Genomic DNA, 18,534 nt, shown 5'->3' on the forward strand with positions numbered 1-18,534 from the left:
ACTGGGTAAATATACAACTTTTGACACTATAAATAATAGCCAAACTGCTCTTTTTGGTTAGTGAAACATTGTATTAAAGAAAACACACACACACACACACACACACACACACACACACACACACACACACACACACACACACACACACACACACACAAGATAAATCAACATGAGAATGGAAAATGAGACGAGACAAAATTGAGGAAAAGCAAAACATACCTACCATAAAAAAAAAACAAATGCGCCGCCCGGGAATCGAACCCGGGTCGAAAGAATGGGAATCTTCCATGATACCACTACACCAGCGGCGCCGTGTTGGGAGACCACGGGAGTTAAACCATACATATGAACTTTTCTCATCCTCTCCTTTATATATATTTATTGTGTCGGGGACAGGCAGACAGTATATGTGTATATTTTAGGCATATATCGAGGTCCTCTCCTCCCCCCTATAGGTCAAATTACTGGATGCAACCCTGGATGCTAAATTTACTGATAGGTGAACAGCGGCATTAGGTGATAGGAAACGCGGTCTACTATTCTGTACTCTGCCCAGAATTCGTGATTATGAGACGAGAACGCACTCTACTTCAAATACAGTACCCTGTACTGTATTTTCTGTAGTACAGTACAGTACATTCTGGACTGTACTGTACACAATATTTTACGGGAGATTATTACAATTATATATATATATATATATATATATATATATATATATATATATATATATATATATATTTTATTAAATATGACCGAAAAAGTAAGATTAATAATTCTAACACGAATTTTCTCAATCTTTCGTACATTATGCTTCACTGTTGGAGGTAAATCAAAAATCACTTCTCCAAAATTCATTTTTATTTCTAGTCTGACGCGACACGGGCGCGTTTCGTAAAACTTATTACATTTTCAAAGACTTCACAAATACACAACTGATTAGAACTTGCGTTTCCCTGATTTTATATCTACATTTGAGTGAGGTGGGAAGGGTGATGTGGCATAACATTTGAGTAAGGTGGGAAGGATGATGTGGCATTAGAGGATATTAATAGGGTATTAAAAGTATCAACACAAGACAGAACACGAAACAATGGATATTGAATAGAAGTGTTTGTAGAAAGCCTATTGGTCCATATTTCTTGATGCTTCTATATTGGAGCGGAGTCTTGAGGTGGGTAGAATATAGTTGTGACAACTATATTCTACCCACCTCAAGACTCCGCTCCAATATAGAAGCATCAAGAAATATGGACCAATAGGCTTTCTACAAACACTTCTATTCAATATCCATTGTTTCGTGTTCTGTCTTGTGTTGATACTTTTAATACCCTATTAATATCCTCTAATGCCACATCATCCTTCCCACCTTACTCAAATGTTATGCCACATCACCCTTCCCACCTCACTCAAATGTAGATATAAAATCAGGGAAACGCAAGTTCTAATCAGTTGTGTATTTGTGAAGTCTTTGAAAATGTAATAAGTTTTACGAAACGCGCCCGTGTCGCGTCAGACTAGAAATAAAAATGAATTTTGGAGAAGTGATTTTTGATTTACCTCCAACAGTGAAGCATAATGTACGAAAGATTGAGAAAATTCGTGTTAGAATTATTAATCTTACTTTTTCGGTCATATTTAATAAAATATGTCTACAGGAAAGACTGCTACCAAAATATACTAATATATATATATATATATATATATATATATATATATATATATATATATAGATGGAGAGAGAGAGAGAGAGAGAGAGAGAGAGAGAGAGAGAGAGAGAGAGAGAGAGAGAGAGAGAGAGAGAGAGAGAGAGAGAGAGAGAGAGAGAGAGAGAGGGGAAAGAGGAAGAGAAAGTAAATTTACTTCTTAAATCTCGTGCTACTCAGCACGGCGCCGCTGGTGTAGTGGTATCATGGAAGATTCCCATTCTTTCGACCCGGGTTCGATTCCCGGGCGGCGCACTTTTTTTTTTTTTTTTTTACACTCCCCTACTAATCTTTTGTGTTTTTCGTTCTGTTGTTCTTTCCTTATTTGTATATCTTTAATATGTATAACAAGAACAGTGTGCGACCGTCCGATGGGGCTTCACAAGGCTTTCCGGGTGCTGCCTATTTTGTTCTTGTGGGGGTTGAGCTCTGGCTCTTTGGTCCCGCCTCTCAACCGTCAATCAACTGGTGAACAGGTTCCTGAGCCTGCTGGGCTCTATCATATCTACACTTGAAGCTGTGTATGGAGTCAGCCTCCACCACATCACTGCCTAATGCATTCCATTTGTCTACTACTCTGACATTGAAAAAAAATTCAAACGTCTCTCCTCGTAGCTCATACCCCTCAGCTCGGGTACTAGTCTGGTGGCAAACCTTTGAACCTTTTCCAGTTTAGTTTTATGCTTGACTAGATATGGACTTCATGCTGGAGTCGCGCATACTCCAGGATTGGTCTGACCAATCCTGTAGTATGTGTGTGTGTGTGTGTGTATACTCATCTATTTCTACTCACCTATTTGTGCTCACCTATTTGTTGTTGTGGGGGTTGAGCTCTGGCTCTTTGGTCCCGCCTCTCAACTGTCAGTCAACTAATGTACGGGTTCCTGAGCCTACTGGGCTCTATCATATCTACATTTGAAACTGTGTGTGTGTATGTGTATGTGTGTGTGTGTGTGTGTGTGTGTGTGTGTGTGTGTGTGTGTGTGTGTGTGTGTGTGTGTGTGTGTGTGTGTGTGTGTGTGTGTGTGTGTGTGTGTGTGTGTGTGTGTGTGTGTGTGTGTGTGTGTGTGTGTGTGTGTGTGTGTGTGTTTTAGAACTATATGTAGTAGACATAGACAACATAGAGGAAAAATTCGGGTAGAAAGGCGGAACCCAAGAGCTAAATAGCTCGACTCTGCAGGCACACACATAGTAAATACATAGACGATCCAGAGCAAAACTACCAGAACCACCACCACCACCACTACCACCACCACCACTACCACCACTACCATCACAAGAATTCGAACGTCAGTATAGTTCAACAGGTACAAGGAATTACAAATTAATGGTGTAACACCTGAATGAGTTGACCACTATCGGTACCTTGGCGTCACTGTCGGCTCTAACAAGGGGAAGAAAGAGGAGCTCAATCAACTCATAGGAACATGCAAAAGTCGACTCAGGGCACTGAAAGCTATGACCTGGAATAGACATGGAGCCTCTATTGCCGTGCTTAAAGTGATGTACACAGCCTATGTGCGCTTCATCATAGACTATGCCGCACCAGTTCTGTGCACCTACTCCCAAAGCTATATGAAAAGGCTCGAAAGCTTACAAAATGAAGCCATGACAATCATTCTTTGAGTCCCAAGAACTGCCAAAACGTCTAATCTACGAGAGGAGTTGTTAAAAGCAGAATTAAGGAGCTGAATGCTAAGCTTGTAATTAATATAGCCAGAGATCCCCATTACAATGATATTTAGAAGAAAAAACTGAGTTCTGTGCTACTTTCAGGGGGAAACAGAAGAAGCAAAAAAAAAGGGCATCACAGATCAGTCTGCTACCTCGAAGAGCTTCACCTGCTTGAGCAAGCCCGTGAGCTCCTGCCTGTAGAGAGGTTACCTCCCTGGGAGGATGACTCATGCAAGATTATCATCAATGAAATGGTAACGAAAAAATCCAACATGATACCACAAGAAATGAGGCACAAGTATCTTGAGGGAAATTTATAAAGAAGCCGGAGATGAACTAGATCAAATCTACACTGACGGGTCATCTAATCCTATCAATGGCAGGGCTGGTGCAGCATACACGGTAATTAGGAATAATGCCTTTCAAAGCGGAAATGAAGAAAAAGTGGGTATTGAGAACTATGCCTTTTCAACGCAAGCAGAGCTAACTGCCATTGTTATGGCGTTAAGATTCCTTGAACGAGACACTAATGGCGCAGTGATCTGCGCTGATTCAAAAGCAGCACTGCAAAGCCTAAGTAAAAATCGGGTAATAAATCTTGCGATTGTCGCTGAAATTAAGAGAGCTGTGAGAGTACTTACCAATCAGGGAAGAGTCGTGGATCCCCTCCCATGTTGGAATATGTGGGAATGAACGAGCAGATGTGCTGGCTGCTGAAGGCGCTGAAGGTGACCATATTGAATACTTTACACCCAAGACTCTACTACAAATTAGAGGTATTGTCAGGCAACATCACCGTGACAAGGTAACTGAGGAAAGGAGGATAGAAGCACAAACCAGTGAATCTGTACGATGGTACAACATGGTTGCAGCTGGCAATCCCAATCATTATGGCCGAAGAGGAGGAGGACGAGGGAGAGAATCAGTAATAGCGAGAATCCGTCTGGGATACAAATATCCATGGAGATATGGAATGGAAACAACAGTTGATCAGCGAAGTTGCAGAATCTGTGGTGAGAGTGACGGACACCGCCTTGACCACTACCTGAGAGAATGTGAACACCTGAGAGACATTAGAAGTATGTGTAGAATGATGAACCCCACGTTAAACATGAATAATGTTTAGAATAATGTTTGAGTTAGGAAAATACCATTTGTCAAATATAGATACTGTTATTAAAAAATTCCCCCATTTTGCACCGCAAGATAACGTAAGATTATAAGGGTTGACGAATGTTAATCTTCTTGTTTGATAAGCTGTTCACTTGAGACAGTTAAGTAAGTCCCAGCAACCCAGCGGGTTTTCTTCCTATTGGGGAGTGTTGTACATGCTGCTATGGCGGTGTGTCCACTCACAGGATGAGTGGCGCTGCCCAATACTGTCACTATGGCGGTGTGTTATCTCACAGGATGAGTGGCGCTGCCCAATACTGTCACTATGGCGGTGTGTCCACTCACAGGATGAGTGGCGCTGCCCAATACTGTCACTATGGCGGCGTGTCCACTCACATGATGCATGATGAGTGGCGCTGCCCAATACTGTCACTATGGCGGCGTGTCCACTCACATGATGCATGATGAGTGACGCTGCCCAATAAACTCGCCCCTCATGGCAAAATTTATAAAAAAAACAAAGGTACAAGGTGAAAAAAAAGTTATTCGGGTTATAAAGAGACACAGTTCACTTCTACTTAGTCACTGATAGGTAAGTACCACTTCCCCCACCCCATCACCACTCCCCCCCCCCCCCACCACCACCACAATCGTTACTACCACCATCATCATCCATCTCCACCACAACAAACAGCTAAACACTCAAAAATTTCCCGCTTTAAAAAGCCCTCTTACAAAAAAGAGCGCCGTCTCCCCGCCACAAGGCCCGCCACAAGGCCCGCCACAATGCCTCCTGATCACACAACAGAACATCGCTTGGAAAAAAATTGGCTTTGGCTGAAATGGGTCTTTGAGGCGCTCCTCATAACGGCGATATCAGGCCTATCAGATGTGGAGCAGCTGTAGTGGAGAGAGAGAGAGAGAGAGAGAGAGAGAGAGAGAGAGAGAGAGAGAGAGAGAGAGAGAGAGAGAGAGAGAGAGAGAGAGAGAGAGAGAGAGAGTGTGTAGGAGAGAGTGAGAGAGAGACAAGTTATTTTTCATGTTTACTTAGTACCTATTGTGACTGTCGTCAATAGTCACGAATTCGACCGTACTTAGCTTTTAGATAGTACTATACTGACTAGTAAGGAATTCTTGTAAAATAAATGAAATAAATGAAATATTCTCAAAAATAAACTTAAATATTCCTAGGCCTAGTATATTCTCTTGAGATGCTTTCGGGGCTTAGTGTCCCCGCGGCCCGGTCCTCGACCAGGCCTCCTTTTTGTTACACCCCCCCCCCCCCAGGAAGCAGCCCAAAGCAGCTGTCTAACTCCTATTTACTGCTAGGTGAACAGGGCATCTGGATGAAAGAAACTCCGCCATTTGTTTCCGCTTCCACCGGGGATCGAACCCGGAACCTAAGGACTAGGAATCCCGAGCGCTGTCCCTTCAGCTGTCAGACCCTTTTAGTATAGCACACATATGTACATAGGCCTCATGTATATTGCATTAATCCTAGGAAGGTTAGGTTAGGTTAGGTTAATTTTGTCAAAGAAACACAAGTAAAAAATAGTTTTCCGGTTTGTACCAACTCAATAGTTTAGATTTCTACTTTCTAATTTAGTTGTACGTCGGTATGTATACTATCGGTATGTATACTATCGGTATGTATACTATAATCCTCATCGTTACTTGAAGTACTACCAAAACAGGACGACGGGCTGAAAAATCGAAAGAACATACATATCTTGCACGTTTAGGTAATACATAGTTAACAAAAGCATGTATGGATCCTGCTCAAAAACCCAGGAAGACAAACACATATCTATTCGCCCATTCCATTTCTGCTGCAGGAGTTACCTGTAAGCATTCCATGTAAGTATGTGAGCCGTTTATTGGAATATGATAATGTGCATTTAAGTCCTGAGAAAATTATGCTCCCACTACGTCATAGCTTCTCTCTAAACAAACGAAGCCTAACCCAAGTCAACCTAACCTAACCTAACCTATCCTAACCCAACCCAACCTAACCCAACCTATCCTAACCCAACCCAACCTAACCCAACCTATTCTAACCTAACCCAACCTATCCTAACCCAACCCAACCTATTCTAACCTAACCCAACCTATCCTAACCCAACCCAACCTATCCTAACCCAACCCAACCTAACCCAACCTATCCTAACCCACCCCAACCTATCCTAACCCAACCCAACCTAACCCAGCCTATCCTAACCCACCCCAACCCAACCTAACCCAACCTATTCTAACCTAACCCAACCTATCCTAACCCAACCCAACCTATCCTAACCTAACCTGATATAGATCCTATTAGAGTGGTTGTAGGCCATCGCTGTCACACAATACCTCTACACTCAGGTCCTTTTATCTACCGATTATTTGTGTATTGTATTACCGAAGGGAAGGGGGGCGGGGGGGGGGGGGGGTCGTGACATTATGGGGGAGATCAGAAGGTGTGGAGAAGGGGGTTGGGGGGGGTGCGTTTTTTTTTCCTACCACAGACGTGGCCAGACATTTACAATGCTAACCAGAATATATATACATTTTCTTCTGTCCTCCATGGACAGGGTGAGAGATCTTTTAAACATATAGTTCAGGGGTTTATTGACCAATCAACCACAGAAGGTGATTCGGTGCTTTTAAAATGCTAAGCTAACCTACATACGTAAATACATAGATACACAGATTTACGTATGCCCTACATAAAGTGTTCGATGTGTCTTTTACATAGTGTCATTAATGTGCATTTACAAAGGTGAAATGTAATTCTGATCAGCTTCCATATATACTTTATACACTTACATATACATACACACACATACATATACGTACATATACATATATACATACATATATGCACACACATGCATTCACATACATTTGTCTCTTTTACTCTGACAGGGTGAGATAGCTAACAAGCTAACAGAGAAACTAGTGTGCAATTAAGCACTTAATCACTGACGGTGATTAAGGTGCTTTTACAAGCTCAGGTTATATAGTTACATCACATGCATACATTGTATAATTGATACATTACATGGTTAATCTTGGGTACAAGTCCAATATATCATCAAGTGTTCCAGTACTGATATAGTAATTACACAGTTCAGCATACCTTAGCCCAGGAGGGCAAAAGTCAGTCAATATGAGACATTCTACAATATAATGTTCAAGAGAGTGCATGTTTTCTCTTTCACAAAGTTGACACATTGTGTACTCGACATTTGGGTTTTGAGAAAGCTGCCAGATACGTCTATATCCCAGGCGTATTCTGGCCACTATAACATCACATTGCCGGGTTCTTGTTCTATTAGTCCCATATGTGAATGTCTCCTCACGATATCTATCATAATATTTAATGCTACAACTTTCAGGTCTTTGTGAATTTGTTAGGTCGGTGAGATCTTCATTAGATATTTGTTTAAGTATTCTCTTTGTCACTGCTAATGAAACACCCATATCAATTTCTACCACTGGTTTTCTAAAGGCTGTCTTTGCAAGCATATCAACAGTGTCATGTCTTGAGATGCCAACATGTGATGGTATCCATAGGAATTTAATTTTAAATCTGTATTCTTTAGCAGCTAAAACATTCATTCGAATATCACTGACTATTTTCTGGGTGTCACTACTATGTGTGTTCAATGCCAGGAGTGCACTCTGCGAGTCACAGTATATAAGTCCACTGCCTTTGTCTTTTAAAAATTCAGTGGCTAGGTATATGCCTGCAAGTTCGGTTTGAGTTGTACTTGCCCAATCATTGACGCGCTTCATTGCTGTATGTACGAGAGAAGATTGTTCAAATATATTACATTCACATCCGGTACATCGTCCACCTTCTTCTACAGAGCCGGGGGTGCGGTGGGGGGGGGGGGGGGAAGAGGCGAAGGAGGGGGAATGAATAAATTGAGGAAGAAGGATAGGAAGGAAATGGTGTGTGGATTATGGATAAGATGGTTGAAGGATAAGAAATAAAGGAAAGAACTGTTTATAAGGGAGAATGAAAGAGGGGAAGCACGGTGAAGGGAGGGGGAGGAACAGGGGAAAGCATAGTGGAAGGAGACATGGTAAAGTGGAAGCAGAAGAAATAAGACTCAATAAGATGGACAGTAAATAAATCCGGCTTCTTGTTTTTTTTTTTGGTCTCCTTCTCCCATCATATTCCTTATCATCATTTCGCTTTTTTCAGGAAGAGTTCTCAAATTCTGCTATGCCACAGAGCTCTGTCCCCTCCGATTCGCTCCCTCCCGTATAGGATCAATCCGAGACCCCCAAGGTGGAAGGTCCCCACCGAGAAGGTTGCAGAGTTGATGATTGACCTCGTTACTGCTGGTGTGGAGGACCTGGGGCTGTGGTGACGGAGCTGTGTGGTCCTCCTCGTCTTCCTTCTCCTTGTTGTCCTTGGCTTCCTTCACATGGCTTGTTCTACTCTCATTTCTACCACCATCATCACCACCATCATCACCATCATCACCACCACCACCCACATCAACACCACCACCATCCACATCAACACCACCATCACCACCCACATCAACACCACCACCACAGTGTAGTGTGTGTGTGTGAGTGTGTGTGTGTGTGTGTGTGTGTCACATACGAGGTCACATAAAAAACACACAAGAGGAGAATAATAACAGAAAAAACACCCATACAAGAGATGGAGAAAAGGTCCGACCTGGGAGCCTCAGATGACCAGATTCCTCCTAATAAGATCAGGAGGCGATAAGCTCTCACAGAAACGGACAGAAGCGACTTTCTTAGACAGTCATTAGTCCGGTGTCTATAACCTCTCAACATCCTGGTGTCACAACAACCCTACCCCCCCCCCCCACCACCCCCAGCGGACACCTCCTCCGGACAGCATCCGGTGCTCTTGTGTGATATCAACCTCTGGAGGAACCCCCTCTAACGAGCATGACATAGTTAACACCATCTAGTCCTATCTTAACAATGGTGTAGGAGCAGCCTCACCCCTCCACACCTCTCCGATACAACGATTCACCCCCGGTGGGGGGAGGGGGGGGGGGTCATGAGGGGAGAATTATGTGCAATTCAACACTATTTACACAACTGTGTTTTGTTCGTAAATGGCCACGATTCCCCTCATTCTTACACGTTAGCCCAGACTTAGTGGTACATTTTCCACCAATACCGTGGCTTGGATTATGTGTGTGTTCACCTAGTTGCACTCACCTTGTTGTGCTTGAAGGGGGGGTTGAGCTTTGGCTCTTTGGTCCCGCTTCTCAACTGTCAATCAACTGATGTAGAGATATCAACTGGTATACAGATGTGTCTACTCACCTATTTGTGTTTGCGGGATCGAACATTGACTCTTGTATCCCGCCTTTCGAGAGGATGGGGAAAAGGAGATATAAAGGAGAGGATGGGGAAAAGGAGATATAAAGGAGAGGATGGGGAAAAAGTTCGTATGTATGGCTTAACTCCCGTGGTCTCCCAACACGGCGCCGCTGGTGTAGTGGTATCATGGAAGATTCCCATTCTTTCGACCCGGGTTCGATTCCCGGGCGGCGCATTAGTTTTTTTATGATATATATGTTTTGCTTTTGCTCAGTTTTGTCTCGTATCATTTTCCATTTTCCATATTGATGTGTGTGTGTGTGTGTGTGTGTGTGTGTGTGTGTGTGTGTGTATGTGTGTGTGTGTGTGTGTGTGTATGTGTGTGTGTGTGTGTGTGTGTGTGTGTGTGTGTGTGTGTGTGTGTGTGTGTGTGTGTGTGTGTGTGTGTGTGTGTGTGTGTGTGTGTGTGTGTGTGTGTGTGTGTGTGTGTGTGTGTGTGTGTGTGTGTGATAGTGCGTAAATGGTGTTTAGTGGACTGTTTGGCAACATCAGGGAGAGGAAGAGAGAGAGAGAGAGAGAGAGAGAGAGAGAGAGAGAGAGAGAGAGAGAGAGAGAGAGAGAGAGAGAGAGAGAGAGAGAGAGAGAGAGAGAGAGAGAGAGGAAGAGAGAGAGAGAGAGAGAGTTACCAACAAATAAACAGGTTAGATCCCTAACATTAGAACATTGTGATCATTGAAGAGGGTTGTATATTCACTAAGTAGTGCTGTCAGCATCACAGGAGGCGCTGGGGTGGGGCGGTCGCCTCTCCCAGACCTATCATGCTCGCTAATTATATATATATAGAACGAGGCAGATTTTAAGAACTAACCGAAGGAGATGGTTTATTGATGTTAACCCTAAGGTACATCCGGGTCTCTCTCTCTCCCTCTCCGTGTCTGAGTGTGTTTATGAAGTTTGTAAGTTTGTATATATATATATATATATATATATATATATATATATATATATATATATATATATATATATATATATATATATATATATATATATATATATATATATATATATAGTCCGTCATACCACTCCTGCGGCACTGTAGATGCTACGTAGGGGCCACTAGGCCTTCTGCAGTTCCCTCTATTCTTACATTCTTATTTTACATTCATTCATTTCTGTTATAGCCATCTTTATCGAGCTAAATTCCGTTCAACAACAACCAAAAATCGAAGCTTCATTCAGAGCTCCAACTTGTGAAGACCTTTGAGTGCCGTTCTCACCTCGCTAACTCCACCTTAATCCTCTACACATGCTATCCAGATTCAAAAAACTCTAATCATTAAAATTTTACTCTAAATTTAAGCCATTGAATCAACTAGTAGCAGCAGCAGCAGTAGCAGCAGCAGTTGCAGCAGCAGCAGCAGCAGCAGCAGTAGCAGCAGCAGCAGCAGCAGTTGCAGTAGCAGCAGCAGCAGCAGCAGGAGCAGCAGCTGCTGCTGTTCTGTATCTCGTATGCTCGAACAGATGGAATTTCTGGCCTCAACTTTAAGTTCAAACTGCATAGTTCGAGCCCCTAGAAGGGTGGGGGGGGGGGCGTATAAACTTAAGTCTGGAGACCATTGTACACTTCACGTGTTCGCGGAAGGGTGCCAACTGATGCCACCAGCCCGTCGTGAACTTGACAACGTGGAGACAGATGTGTTAAGATGTGCAGGCAGACGTGTTGGCATGTGCACGAGAACAGATGTGTTGGGATGTGCACGTGAGCCAGATGAGTTGAGGCGCTCACCAGGAGCCAGAGCTCCGTGCTACAGCTCTTCCAGGCCACAGCACCGCTCCTGTGCCAAGGAAGTCCACTACGGGCTCACCATAGCCCGTGCTACTTGCCCCGCTCCTGTGGCAGGTAAGTCCACGACGGGCTCACCATAGCCCGTGCTACTTGCCCCGCTCCTGTGGCAGGTAAGTCCACGACGGGCTCACCATAGCCCGTGCTATTTACCCCGCTCCTGTGCCAGGTAAGTTACGGGCTCACCATAGCCCGTGCTACTTGGAACTTGTTCCGAGTAGCTGAATCTATAACAACAACAACAATCTTCCAGGCTCGCACAGTGCAACACTGCAACACAATACGCCGGTGCTCGGGAACTTTGGCACAAAAGTGAAGGGAAGGGAGGGAGAGAAAGGGGGTAGTGAGGGAGGGAGAGAGGGAGGGATAGTTAAGGTAGGAGCAAGAAGGAAAATGTGATAGGCAAAGACTTAACTACCGGGAGCAGAAGAAGGGCAGAGGGGTGTGGGGCGGTAGAAAAGGGGGGAAGGGGGAAGGTAGATGTGTGTGGGTAGAGACGGAGGGAGCGGTGTAGGTAGATATGTAGTAGAAAGAGGAGAAACATAAATGTGTCGGCAAAAGAGAGGAGGTAGATGTGTGGTCAAAAGAGAGGAGGTAGATGTGTGGTAGAAAGAGGGGAGGTAGATGTGTGGTCAAAAGACGAGAGGTAGATGTGTGTGTGTGTGACAGAGAAAAGGAGAGAACGGAAGTTATTCTTGTTCATATCGTCTACCACATATTAAATAATTTTTAGAAAGGCAAAATACAATTTTGACTAACATACACATATATATACATACATATACATACATATACACACACACAAAGGACTGGAAGGTGGTGGTTGGGATCATCTTTTACCAAGTGGCTGGTAGCTGTTGTAAGGATTTTCACATATATTTCAACATATGTGGATGTGCATATGTGAATATTTTCGGGTTTCACTAAGGAGAGTTGCTAGCATAAAGGGGTAAGAGGGAGAGGGGGGGGGGGCGAGTAGGAGGTAGGAAATGGGGAAGGGGGGGGCATTAAAGAGGCTGGGAAATGGGTGACGATAAGGGGGGAGAATATAGAGTTGCTAGTGAATAGTGAATGGAAGGGATACCACTCCAGTTTCCAAGCATACCGGTAATACCGAACAAAAGATAGCATTTGAATTCATCTCCCTTACCTCCCCCCCCCCATTGATCCCCCCCATTCCCCCTATTCGTATTGCGCCACATCTCAAACGTACGCACAGCCTACAATATTGAGGAGGAAGACGAGCTATTGTAAAAATGGTTAAATATCGCGTGTATGAGGCCCAGTTAATACACCTTGGAGCGCATCTAACAGGTGCCCCGATATAACTCCTTGGCGGCCCCTATACGTTAGCGGAACCAGTTGATCTTACGCCAAGAGGGAGAGGATGGTTGAGGGACGGTGGACAGAGCAGCCCTCCGTCCTCCTAAGGTTTCGAAACGTCAAGAAAACGGTCAATTTCTAGTGTCGTCTCTTGACCCACCAGAGGACCCAAATCAGAAAACGGGACAGAAAACGTCACTTTCGCCACCCGCTTCCATTTTCTAGTACGACATTTTTTGGCCTTATGTAACTCATACGAGCGAAAATCGACGTTCTTTGTAGGAGGTCAGGTTGAGACAGCGAGAGAGGAAGAGAGAGAGAGAGAGAGAGAGAGAGAGAGAGAGAGAGAGAGAGAGAGAGAGAGAGAGAGAGAGAGAGAGAGAGAGAGAGAGAGAGAGAGAGAGAGAGAGAGAGAGAGAGAGAGAGAGAGAGAGAGAGAGAGAGAGAGAGAGAGAGAGAGAGAGAGAGAGAGAGAGAGAGAGAGAGAGAGAGAGAGAGAGAGAGAGAGAGAGAGAGAGAGAGAGAGACAGAGAAGACAACAAAAACGAAAGTTTAAAAGTGAAATAAATAATGAGAAGATTAATTACGAACTTAATGAGGGGAAGTTTAGTGATGTGGATAATTGGGAAGGTAATGGTGAGGTAGATGAGGTTCTCCCCATTAACCAGAGTGGTTAATGAGAAAAGAAATCTATTAGTGATGGAAAAATCGTAATGGGAGCATCAAATGAACAAAACTTATTAAAATGCATTAATGAACAGAAAACTAACGAATACTTTAAACAAGCACATTAAACTCCATTAATGAGAAAGAAGAGACAGGAGAAAACAATAGAGAGAATAGAGACTAAATATCCTAAACTAATGGGAAGAATAATGGAAGACTATGACACACCAAATAGGGATGAGACAGAATAATGGGGGCGGGTGTAAATGCCAAGCAGCATTCAGAAATGGGGCAAAGGTTTTAAATAATTGGGAAAGGTCTTTGGCTGAATCATGAGACGGAGTAATGGAGTTAAAATAACCGGAGGATGAAATGGGGTGGAAGTAACAGGACCAGGAATAATGGCAGGTAAGAGTAATTCTTACATACTACCATACATTACCCATTTACCCCATACTAAGGGGAAATGGGGCAAGGACGTGAGGCTGGCAGAGACCTCAATGAAACATGGGACGTAAACAATATATATATATATATATATATATATATATATATATATATATATATATATATATATATATATATATATATATATATATATATATATATGAGACGGTGTGAGAGCCCTTGACTGTAGGCACCCCACAACGGAGTGAAATAGTTCAGTCGATTAAGTCAGCGTCTGGAATGCTCTCGGACGCAGGTTCGAATCCTCGTCACGGCCCTTGTGGATTTGTTCTCCCTATTCGGAGGATTTGTAGAGAGGGAAGTCTAGCGCCTGGGCTCCGCCTCTTAGCTATCATGAATCTGGTTTCACCTATTCGCAGTTAATTTTGCTTGCGTATCGTCTGCTTACATTCTTCCGCTGCATCTGCTTCTTCTAATTCTATTTTTTTTCCCCTCGGCAAAAACGGGTCTTTGTCTGCTTCACCTGTCTCCTAGTATCTTACACGCAGGGAACATGTCTCCCATAGTTTTTGTATAGTTATGGAGCCAGCCTTGTGGAGAAACTTTTGACCAAAGGGCCAAAGCTCAACCCCCACAAGCACAACTAGGTGAGGACAGACGTAAACTATTAAAAGGTGAAATAAACGCAGTATACAGTATACCAATGTTGGGAAGGCAAGCGGAAGCCGCCTCTCCCTAAGACGGGGGAAGGTTGCGAGATGGAGTGCTAGGATGGAGAAGGAAGGGGATAAGATAAGGGAAGGAGCAAGATAGGTAAGGAGCGAGATGGAGCAAGGGGCAAGTATAGAGTACAGAGCCGAGAGGTGGATCTGTGTGACAACACATATATTTTTTTTTTTACTATTTGGCAAAAATGAAACACCTTTTGAACCAAAGAAATGGACCCGGGAGCTGGACATTGGCACAATGTGGCCTCAGTGAGCCCGACCAGGATACAGAGCCAGCCCGAACAGACTACAGAGCCAGCCCGAACAGGCTACAGAGCCAGCCCGACCAGGATACAGAGCCAGCCCGAACAGACTACAGAGCCAGCCCGAACAGACTACAGAGCCAGCCCGAACAGGCTACAGAGCGGCCCGAACAGGCTATAGAGCCAGCCCGAACAGACTACAGAGCCAGCCCGAACAGACTACAGAGCGGCCCGAACAAACTACAGAGCCAGCCCGAACAGACTACAGAGCCAGCCCGAACAGACTATAGAGCCAGCCCGAACAGACTACAGAGCCAGCCCGAACAGACTACAGAGCCAGCCCGAACAGACTACAGAGCCAGCCCGAACAGACTACAGAGCCAGCCCGAACAGACTACAGAGCCAGCCCGAACAGACTACAGAGCCAGCCCGAACAGACTACAGAGCGGCCCGAAACACGGATGTCCTCTGGCCCGACCCGTAATGTTTACACAGAGGCCGCTCTCGGCTCAGCTACAAGGCCTAACCGAGGCCCTCGTACTCTGAATTCCTGTGGTACTGGCTTCACAGAAAACCAGGTAGGCCTACGGGTTCCTTAATTGGGCCAGTTTTCACGGGGAATACGTGTAAAATTGGGAGAGAGTTGGGGGGGGGGGCTATGTAAGAGTTGGAGGGGGGGAGGGGTTGAGGGGGTTGGTGGGGACATCTCTCTCCTCCTACCAGCATACCAATGGTGGTGGCAAAGACCAAGGCGATAGGCCTATCCGTAAGGCTCCCCCCCCCTCTTCCCCTTCTCTCCCTCCCCAAGTAATAGTGGAGGCACAATCGCTACAATCCCTCGCCTCTATAGGCCTATTTTCGCTACCTTTTCTATGGCATGTGCCCGACTCGATGGGCAAAGGGGGGGGGGGGGAAAGGGGCCGGACAAGGAAGAGGATATCGGACGAGAAAATAAATAAATGCGACACAGCATAGTGAGTGAAACGGAAGAGACAGAGAGATGGAGCAAGAGAAAGGAAGAGGAGAGAATGAGAGAGGAGAGAGAGAGAGAGAGAGAACCAGATAAACAATAATATGTACAAGAATGTAATACATATACTCTTGTATATGTAAATATATAAATAAATATATACACTGCATCAATAATGACATATTCAGTCTAAAGTGCAGAATAACGGCAAAAAGGAGTCCGTAGCCCCTGCGAACACTACTAATGACTCACCCCACCACGAACAGTGCCCAGAGTTTTAACATTAATAATAATAAAATCCGCAGGAGCCGTGTTGAAGGTTCGAACCTATGCGGTGGATGTTCCCCCCCACGCACACGCCTTAGCCAACCACGCCGTGACATGATCAAAAAAGATTGGAACCTGGATTCACGGCTCCTACGGGATTTTCTCCCTGACACGTTTGTATGTTTACTCTCTGTGTATTAATAATAATAATAATAATAATAATAATAATAATAATAATAATAATAATAATAATAATAATAATAATAATAATAATAAGACAAAATAATGAATTACAAACAAAAAAACTAATATAAATAAATACATAATAAATAAAAATCATTTAGAGAATGCACGCTTAGAACACGAGGAGGTGTTAGGGAGAAGGAATGTTGGTGTTGTTATAGATTCAGCTACTTGGAACTTTTTCCAAGTAGCACGGGCTATGGTGAGCCCGTAACTTACCTGGCACAGGAGCGGGGCAAGTAGCACGGACTATGGTGAGCCCGTAACTTACCTGGCACAGGAGCGGGGCAAGTAGCACGGACTATGGTGAGCCCGTAACTTACCTGGCACAGGAGCGGGGCAAGTAGCACGGACTATGGTGAGCCCGTAGTGGACTTACCTGGCACAGGAGCGGGGCAAGTAGCACGGACTATGGTGAGCCCGTAACTTACCTGGCACAGGAGCGGGGCAAGTAGCACGGACTATGGTGAGCCCGTAACTTACCTGGCACAGGAGCGGGGCAAGTAGCACGGGCTATGGTGAGCCCGTAACTTACCTGGCACAGGAGCGGGGTAAGTAGCACGGGCTATGGTGAGCCCGTAACTTACCTGGCACAGGAGCGGGGTAAGTAGCACGGGCTATGGTGAGCCCGTAGTGGACTTACCTGGCACAGGAGCAGGGCAAGTAGCACGGGCTATGGTGAGCCCGTAACTTACCTGGCACAGGAGCGGGGCAAGTAGCACGGACTATGGTGAGCCCGTAGTGGACTTACCTGGCACAGGAGCGGGGCAAGTAGCACTGACTATGGTGAGCCCGTAACTTACCTGGCACAGGAGCGGGGCAAGTAGCACGGGCTATGGTGAGCCCGTAACTTACCTGGCACAGGAGCGGGGCAAGTAGCACGGGCTATGGTGAGCCCGTAACTTACCTGGCACGGGAGCGGGGCAAGTAGCACGGACTATGGTGAGCCCGTAGTGGACTTACCTGGCACAGGAGCGGGGCAAGTAGCACGGGCTATGGTGAGCCCGTAACTTACCTGGCACAGGAGCGGGGCAAGTAGCACGGGCTATGGTGAGCCCGTAACTTACCTGGCACAGGAGCGGGGCAAGTAGCACGGACTATGGTGAGCCCGTAGTGGACTTACCTGGCACAGGAGCGGGGCAAGTAGCACGGGCTATGGTGAGCCCGTAACTTACCTGGCACAGGAGCGGTGTGAGAGAAGGAAGTGGGTTACTGCGTCTCCGTACGTCTGGCAGTCTCCAGGACGTCCATTTTACGGCGACGTTGTAAGACAGATAAAACGGGACTGTTCTGTTCTGTCATTCATTAAGAGAAAGGAAAACAAATCGTGAGTCTATGACCTCAGTAGAATGTTGACGGAAATATTGATTGATTGATTGATAAAGATTAAGCCACCCAAGAGATGGCACGGGCATGAATAGCCCGTAAGTGGTGGCCCTTTTGAGCCATTACCAGTATCAAGAGCTGATACTGGAGATGTGTGGAGGTGCGACTGCACCCTGCGTGACGGGAGATGTCTCCCCCGTCGACGTAAATATATGGAGGAAGTTTATTTATATTCCTCCCACAGGTAAGGGGGGGGGGGTGATTGTGGGGTGGGGGGGGGTGATTGTGGGGTGGGGGGGGGGATGAATGAGGGGGTGTGCCGGCGGGGGCTTGAGGGAGTGGGGGGGAGGAAGGGTAGGGACGGGGTGGTAGGGGGGTTTCGGTGTTGAGGGTTGATTGAATTTCTAGTTTATCTGCAACACGCTGCTTCCTTTCCTTTCCTGCGTGTACTCACCTAGTTGTACTTGCATCTAAAACAACAACAACGACAATTTCGCTCCCAGACAGAGAGACATCTCCCGTCACGCAGGGTGCAGTCGCACCTCCACAGATCTCCAGTATCAGCTCTTGATACTGGTAATGGCTCAAAAAGGGGCCATCACTTACGGGCTATTCATGCCCGTGCCACCTCTTGGGTGGCTTATTCTTCATCAATCAATTAATCTTCGCTCCCATCACAATCGACTTGATGATCGTCCAAGAGGGACCGAAACGTCGTCGT

General features: G+C 45.2%; 3 non-coding genes across 3 annotated transcripts; 2 read left to right on the forward strand and 1 right to left on the reverse strand.

Annotated features, from left to right (window-relative positions):
- Window positions 1-240: 240 nt before the first annotated feature.
- On the reverse strand, window positions 241-311 carry TRNAG-CCC (transfer RNA glycine (anticodon CCC)). The gene has a single exon. It is a non-coding gene; the product is annotated as a tRNA-Gly (tRNA).
- Window positions 312-1,890: 1,579 nt separating this feature from the next.
- On the forward strand, window positions 1,891-1,961 carry TRNAG-CCC (transfer RNA glycine (anticodon CCC)). The gene has a single exon. It is a non-coding gene; the product is annotated as a tRNA-Gly (tRNA).
- An 8,000-nt stretch (window positions 1,962-9,961) lies between these two features.
- On the forward strand, window positions 9,962-10,032 carry TRNAG-CCC (transfer RNA glycine (anticodon CCC)). The gene has a single exon. It is a non-coding gene; the product is annotated as a tRNA-Gly (tRNA).
- Window positions 10,033-18,534: the final 8,502 nt, after the last annotated feature.

The sequence above is a fragment of the Procambarus clarkii genome, chromosome 27 (genome assembly GCF_040958095.1).
Source record: "Procambarus clarkii isolate CNS0578487 chromosome 27, FALCON_Pclarkii_2.0, whole genome shotgun sequence".
Classification (NCBI taxonomy): Eukaryota; Metazoa; Arthropoda; class Malacostraca; order Decapoda; family Cambaridae; genus Procambarus; species Procambarus clarkii.